This window comes from Bufo bufo, chromosome 3, assembly GCF_905171765.1.
Source record: "Bufo bufo chromosome 3, aBufBuf1.1, whole genome shotgun sequence".
Lineage (NCBI taxonomy): Eukaryota > Metazoa > Chordata > Amphibia > Anura > Bufonidae > Bufo > Bufo bufo.
In genome coordinates, this window is record NC_053391.1 from 6091237 (window position 1) to 6099561 (window position 8325).

Below are 8325 nucleotides of genomic sequence, written 5' to 3' on the forward strand. Positions count from 1 at the left end.
GCGGTCCTGATGAGAGTGTGGTGCGCACCGCCCCTCCCTCCTGCACTGTCCGTGGATAAGGCCGGCGTGGCTGGGACCAGTGGTTCTACAGCCCGCCGGCCCGAAAAATCAGGAAAGACTGAAAAATCAGGAAAGACTGTTAAAGATGTGTCCAGCAAGGAGATGCTGGACAAAACAAATAATGTGACCTCGGTCCCCTCTGGCCCAGCAGTGTGTGTGGGGGGAGGGGAGAGTGCGGTAGTGGCCACTGAAGAAGTGGTCACTTGTGTAAATACAGTTTCTGTTAGTGGTGTTGCCCCGGGCCCTGATGGAGGGGTGAATGTTGGAGGTCGGCCGCCCACTGTACAAGTGGCCGGTGCGCCTCATGTAGCCCCTTCAGAGGGGTCTGGAGTGGCACCTGCTGTAGATAGGTCTGGGGGGGGGGGTGGGGGTGGGCCCGGTCCGGCTGCCCCTCCTGCCCCCTCGGTTACGCCTGGCAGAAGTTATGCTGGTGTGGTTGCCGGCGCAGGGGGGGAGGGGCGGTCCCCATTGTCCTCCCCATTACCAATGTCTGGTGACGGTAACTTGCAGCGGCAACTTCTAGAGGCTCTTAGGAGAGGGGAGAATTCCATTACAGTAGGGGGGCAGCAGGTGGATCTATCCTTCTGGATAGACAGGCATGGCCTGCGTGCCTTCCGAGAGCAAGGCGGGGGCGAGACCACCTGGTCCTCACCCACAACCGGCCCCGGGTCAACCAGGCGGAATGTTGTCTGTCTGAAGTGGAGAGGCAATGAAGCGTTCCCTACCAGAAAGAGGGTGGCAGAGCTTCTCTTTCGGATGGGCATCAGGGCATGTGACATCTTTGCCCTGATACATCCGTATGGCACCCGGGAGTTTGATGTCAGTTTTGCCCGGCCAGAGGGTCTTGAACTTTTCTGGTCTGGGTATGAACTGGCAAAAGACCAGCCGGACTGGCAGGGGTTTTTTGTGCAAGCGATAACCCGCCAGAATGAGGTCAAGAAGGTGACCGTTCTCACCCGTAACGAGTCACTTTCTTGTGTTGACATCTTGACCTGGTTGAGCAGGTACGGGGACGTCCAGGGTCTTCCTAGCAAGAACCTGGATGAGTTTGGCATCTGGTCGGGTGCCTGGACGTTTCAGATTAAGTTGAAACATTCAGGGGGGTCGGTTTCCCACATACCATCATCTGCTTTCCTTGGTCGGGATAGGATCATGGTGTTCTACAGGGGGCAGCCTAAGCTGTGTTACAAGTGCGGCAGCCCTTCGCACTTCAGCGCCAGCTGCCAAGTGCAGAGGTGCGCGTTGTGCGGGGGTGAAGGCTATCTACATGCATCTTGTGGGCAGATTAGATGCAACCTGTGTGGTGAGCTAGGGCACCCGTTCAGTTGTTGCCCTCGCTCTGTCGCCAACGTGGCTCGTGCATGCGCGGAGGCGAGCCGGGAGGCCCCCACTGCCGAGTGCTGGCGAAGGCAACAGGGCAAAGGGGTCGATGAAGAGAAAAGACGGCCGTCCCAGCAGAGACGGAGGGAGAGGCGTCAAATGGAGAGGGGGCAGGTGGAACCCCGTCCTGGGGTGATGCCTGAGCCCTCCCAAGAGAATGCCTCTCCTAGAGCTGAGACCCTGGGGGATATCGAGAGGAATGAGGAACTCAGGAGACTAGACCGTTCCGAGGTGACTCTGTCCTCTTGCTACGAGAGTGCAACAGAGGGGAGTGAGACAGAGTCTAAAAGAATAAGAAGGAAACGTCTGACCAAAAAAAGATCTAGCCCGACTAGAGTGCCTGTGGAAGGCAAAGCCAGCTCCCCCCTGGACCTCTCTAATCCTGACTCTCTTCCCCTGGATCTTTCCAACCGGTACCTCACCTTGGATGAGATCTCCGCCTCCTCTTCTTCCGGGGAGGAGGTTCAAGGTGGGGGGCCGGAGGGGCAAGAGAAGGAGCCTCTGGAAGGGCCCGCGCCTCCCTCCGGTGAGGATGCAAGGTCCTCGGGAGGTGGGGCGGGTCCAGACACTGGGAATGGGAATGACAAGGGTGGTGCGAAGGGGGAGGCGGTGGTGACTAATGAGATGGACACCACTGTCTCTCTCAAAAGAGATCGTGCCACCTTAGGGGGTAGCCCCAAGAGGGGTAAGAAGAAGAACAAGAAGGGGAAGGGAAGGAAGAAGGCCGTCTAACTTAATCACTCTGTATGGCGGCACTCACTCCGTTGACGCTGGCCACCATTAATGTCGCCAGTATTAAATCGGATGCGGCTAGGTTTGCAGCCTTTGATTTTCTCAGCCGGGTTGAAGCTGACATTTTATTTTTGCAAGAGACCAGGCTGCCAGATTTGGCGGCTGTGTATAAAGCAAAAAAAGGAGTGGAGGTGCGGTCCATCATATTGGTCTCTTGCGGCTGAGCCGTATAGCGGAGTGGCGGTTCTTTTTACCGCACCAGTAGAAAGCCGACGAGTGATTGAGTTAGAAATGGGGAGGTGTTTGATTTTAGATGTCCTCATGAAGGGTCAAGAGCTTCGCCTGATAAACATCTATGGTCCCCAAACCAGGTGGGATCGGAAGCGTCTCTTTATGGGGATCAAACCTTTCCTTTTTACGAGTCGGCAGGTGGTCTTTGGCGGGGACTTTAATACAGTCACAAGGTCCCAAGACCGGGGAGGCGCCAGAAACCGGCTGGCTTATGATAGTGTATCCCTGAATAGCATAGCTAGCGAGGCTCGCCTGGTGGATGTCCACATTAGGCACACCCCAGGCCACGGTGGTTTCACTTATTATAGAGGTAGTCAGATTAGGTCTAGAATAGACAGGTTTTATTTAAAGGAGGAGACTACTTTTTCACCTTTAGAGGTGGTAGAGGTGGAATTCTCCGATCACTGTATGATTATGTTCTCTTTGAATGTTGCAGAATCCCCCCAAATGGGAAGAGGCTATTGGAAGCTAAATTCGGCCCTCCTGGAGGAAGCAGAGGTGAGACAATCCTTTGAGGACTTCCTTCAGAGTCAGGTAGAGTTGCTGGATCTTTGTGACACTAAGTCTGAGTGGTGGGAGATATTCAAAGATCGGGTGGCAAAATTCTTCCGCCAGCTCTCGAGCCTCAGGTCCCTGGACAGGTACCGCTTGTATCAGGGTCTGAGGAGGAAACTCGAGCAACTGGTCTCGACTGGAGGTAGCCGAGAGGATATCTCCAGGGTGAAATCTTTGCTTAAGAGGTGCCAGTACGATAGGCACACGTCTTTGGTTTTTGAGAGGGATTTCGGGAAGTACCGCTCGCCCGACCCTTACAGAAACTGTAAGATGTCAGTGAAAAGTAAGTTGGTGACGGGACTGGTCGATGGTACGGGATCTCTGGATAGGTCCAGATCAGGGATCTTGGAAATCGTCAAGTCCTTCTACTCGTGCCTCTTGAGGAAGAAGGATCTGAATCGGGACAGGATTTCGGCTTTCCTGGCTTTACCTCTCTCTTGGCGTTTTGATAGAAGAAATCAGAGAAGAGGAAGTCAGCCTGGCGATCGAAAGGCTTGCCCTAAAGAAGTCGCCAGGCCCGGATGGCTTAACATCCGAGTTTTATAAGACCTTTAAGGACTCCTTGGTTCCCCTCTTGACTAAGGTATTCAATGAGTGCCTTTCCTCGGGTGCTCTGCCGAAGTCAATGAGGAGGTCAGCTCTGATCCTTATATCAAAGGGTAAAGATCCGAGCCGTATTGAGAATTGGCGTCCCATAGCGCTTCTCAATACGGACAGAAAGATCCTGGCCAAGATACTGTTTAAACGGTTGGTGCAGTTTGCGCCCCGGCTCCTTTCGGAGACCCAACATTGCTCAGTTCCAGGCCGAAGCACGTTTAGTGCTGTGCTCGGTGTCCGAGAGGCAGTGGAACGGAGTAGGGCGGGTAACTGGAAGGGGTACATGCTGGCTTTAGATCAGGCAAAGGCTTTTGATCGGGTTAACCACGAGTACCTCTGGGCAGTCCTTCTGAAATATGGCCTGCCGGGAGGGTTTGTCGATTGGCTAAAGATCTTGTATGCGGGGGCAGAGAGTTTCCCGCTGGTGAACGGTTGGTCTGCAGGCCTTTTGAGGTCGGGTCTGGAGTCCGCCAGGGTTGTCCATTGAGCCCGCTCTTATACGTGTTTGCGATTGATCCTTTTATTAGGAGGATTGATCGGGGACTGTTAGCGGGAGTCAGGATGAGTCTGGAGGAGCCAGAAGCCACTCTGAGGGTGGTGGCGTATGCCGATGATGTCACTGTTTTCGTGTCCTCGGGAGGGGAGGCGGAATACGTGATGTCGGAGGTAGAACGCTACTCGGAAGTCTCCGGGTCCATGATTAACTGGGATAAGTGTGAGAGTCTCTGGCTGGGAGGGGGTGATCCATCTTTCGGTCTCCCGGACACCCTCCCAGAGCCCCAGTCGTCAGCCAAAGTCCTAGGCGTTCAATTCGGCCATGGGGATTATCCCACCCAAAATTGGGACGACAGGCTCACGATCGCCGCTCAGAAGGTTGACCAGTGGAAGGGTTGGTCTTTGACCCTCAGGGAAAGGGTGAACCTGATCAAGACTTACCTTCTCCCTTTGCTTATCTATTTGGCCAGTGTATGTGTCTTGCCAGAACCTCTCTGGACTCAGGTTTACAGTCTGTTCTTTCAACTGTTATGGGGGAATAGGCTGAACCTAGTCAAGAGAGAGGTGACATACCGTACGAGGAGATTAGGGGGGTTGGGTATGGTCAACCCAGTGGTGTTCCTTGTGAACACCTTTGTTAAGATCAACCTGGCAAACCTCTGGAAAGAGAGGGCTCCTCCGTGGGTAGTCTCTGTCCTGTATATATATATACGCTGCACAGTACCACTTCTCTGTCCTGTATATATATATACGCTGCACAGTACCACTTCTCTGTCCTGTATATTTATACGCTGCACAGTACCACTTCTCTGTCCTGTATATTTATACACTGCACAGTACCACTTCTCTGTCCTGTATATATATATATACGCTGCACAGTACCACTTCTCTGTCCTGTATATTTATACACTGCACAGTACCACTTCTCTGTCCTGTATATATATACGCTGCACAGTACCACTTCTCTGTCCTGTATATATATATATACGCTGCACAGTACCACTTCTCTGTCCTGTATATATATATACGCTGCACAGTACCACTTCTCTGTCCTGTATATATATACGCTGCACAGTACCACTTCTCTGTCCTGTATATTTATACGCTGCACAGTACCACTTCTCTGTCCTGTATATTTATACGCTGCACAGTACCACTTCTCTGTCCTGTATATTTATACACTGCACAGTACCACTTCTCTGTCCTGTATATATATATACGCTGCACAGTACCACTTCTCTGTCCTGTATATATATACACGCTGCACAGTACCACTTCTCTGTCCTGTATATTTATACGCTGCACAGTACCACTTCTCTGTCCTGTATATTTATACACTGCACAGTACCACTTCTCTGTCCTGTGTATATATATATGCTGCACAGTACCACTTCTCTGTCCTGTATATATATATATACGCTGCACAGTACCACTTCTCTGTCCTGTATATTTATACACTGCACAGTACCACTTCTCTGTCCTGTATATATATATATATATATATATATATATATACGCTGCACAGTAACACTTCTCTGTCCTGTATATGTATACACTGCACAGTACCACTTCTCTGTCCTGTATATATATATACGCTGCACAGTACCACTTCTCTGTCCTGTATATATATATACGCTGCACAGTACCACTTCTCTGTCCTGTATATATATACACGCTGCACAGTACCACTTCTCTGTCCTGTATATTTATACGCTGCACAGTACCACTTCTCTGTCCTGTATATTTATACACTGCACAGTACCACTTCTCTGTCCTGTATATATATATACGCTGCACAGTACCACTTCTCTATCCTGTATATATATATACGCTGCACAGTACCACTTCTCTGTCCTGTATATGTATACACTGCACAGTACCACTTCTCTGTCCTGTATATATATATACGCTGCACAGTACCACTTCTCTGTCCTGTATATTTATACACTGCACAGTACCACTTCTCTGTCCTGTATATATATATACGCTGCACAGTACCACTTCTCTGTCCTGTATATATATACGCTGCACAGTACCACTTCTCTGTCCTGTATATTTATACGCTGCACAGTACCACTTCTCTGTCCTGTATATATATACGCTGCACAGTACCACTTCTCTGTCCTGTATATTTATACGCTGCACAGTACCACTTCTCTGTCCTGTATATTTATACACTGCACAGTACCACTTCTCTGTCCTGTATATTTATACACTGCACAGTACCACTTCTCTGTCCTGTATATATATATACGCTGCACAGTACCACTTCTCTGTCCTGTATATATATACGCTGCACAGTACCACTTCTCTGTCCTGTATATATATATACGCTGCACAGTACCACTTCTCTGTCCTGTATATATATATACGCTGCACAGTACCACTTCTCTGTCCTGTATATATATACGCTGCACAGTACCACTTCTCTGTCCTGTATATTTATACGCTGCACAGTACCACTTCTCTGTCCTGTATATTTATACGCTGCACAGTACCACTTCTCTGTCCTGTATATTTATACACTGCACAGTACCACTTCTCTGTCCTGTATATATATATACGCTGCACAGTACCACTTCTCTGTCCTGTATATATATACACGCTGCACAGTACCACTTCTCTGTCCTGTATATTTATACGCTGCACAGTACCACTTCTCTGTCCTGTATATTTATACACTGCACAGTACCACTTCTCTGTCCTGTGTATATATATATGCTGCACAGTACCACTTCTCTGTCCTGTATATATATATATACGCTGCACAGTACCACTTCTCTGTCCTGTATATTTATACACTGCACAGTACCACTTCTCTGTCCTGTATATATATATATATATATATATATATATATATACGCTGCACAGTAACACTTCTCTGTCCTGTATATGTATACACTGCACAGTACCACTTCTCTGTCCTGTATATATATATACGCTGCACAGTACCACTTCTCTGTCCTGTATATATATATACGCTGCACAGTACCACTTCTCTGTCCTGTATATATATATACACGCTGCACAGTACCACTTCTCTGTCCTGTATATTTATACGCTGCACAGTACCACTTCTCTGTCCTGTATATTTATACACTGCACAGTACCACTTCTCTGTCCTGTATATATATATACGCTGCACAGTACCACTTCTCTATCCTGTATATATATATACGCTGCACAGTACCACTTCTCTGTCCTGTATATGTATACACTGCACAGTACCACTTCTCTGTCCTGTATATATATACACGCTGCACAGTACCACTTCTCTGTCCTGTATATTTATACGCTGCACAGTACCACTTCTCTGTCCTGTATATTTATACACTGCACAGTACCACTTCTCTGTCCTGTATATATATATACGCTGCACAGTACCACTTCTCTATCCTGTATATATATATACGCTGCACAGTACCACTTCTCTGTCCTGTATATGTATACACTGCACAGTACCACTTCTCTGTCCTGTATATATATATACGCTGCACAGTACCACTTCTCTGTCCTGTATATTTATACACTGCACAGTACCACTTCTCTGTCCTGTATATATATATACGCTGCACAGTACCACTTCTCTGTCCTGTATATTTATACACTGCACAGTACCACTTCTCTGTCCTGTATATATATATATACGCTGCACAGTACCACTTCTCTGTCCTGTATATATATACGCTGCACAGTACCACTTCTCTGTCCTGTATATTTATACGCTGCACAGTACCACTTCTCTGTCCTGTATATATATACGCTGCACAGTACCACTTCTCTGTCCTGTATATTTATACGCTGCACAGTACCACTTCTCTGTCCTGTATATTTATACGCTGCACAGTACCACTTCTCTGTCCTGTATATATATACGCTGCACAGTACCACTTCTCTGTCCTGTATATTTATACGCTGCACAGTACCACTTCTCTGTCCTGTATATTTATACACTGCACAGTACCACTTCTCTGTCCTGTATATTTATACACTGCACAGTACCACTTCTCTGTCCTGTATATATATATACGCTGCACAGTACCACTTCTCTGTCCTGTATATATATATACGCTGCACAGTACCACTTCTCTGTCCTGTATATATATACGCTGCACAGTACCACTTCTCTGTCCTGTATATTTATACGCTGCACAGTACCACTTCTCTGTCCTGTATATTTATACACTGCACAGTACCACTTCTCTGTCCTGTATA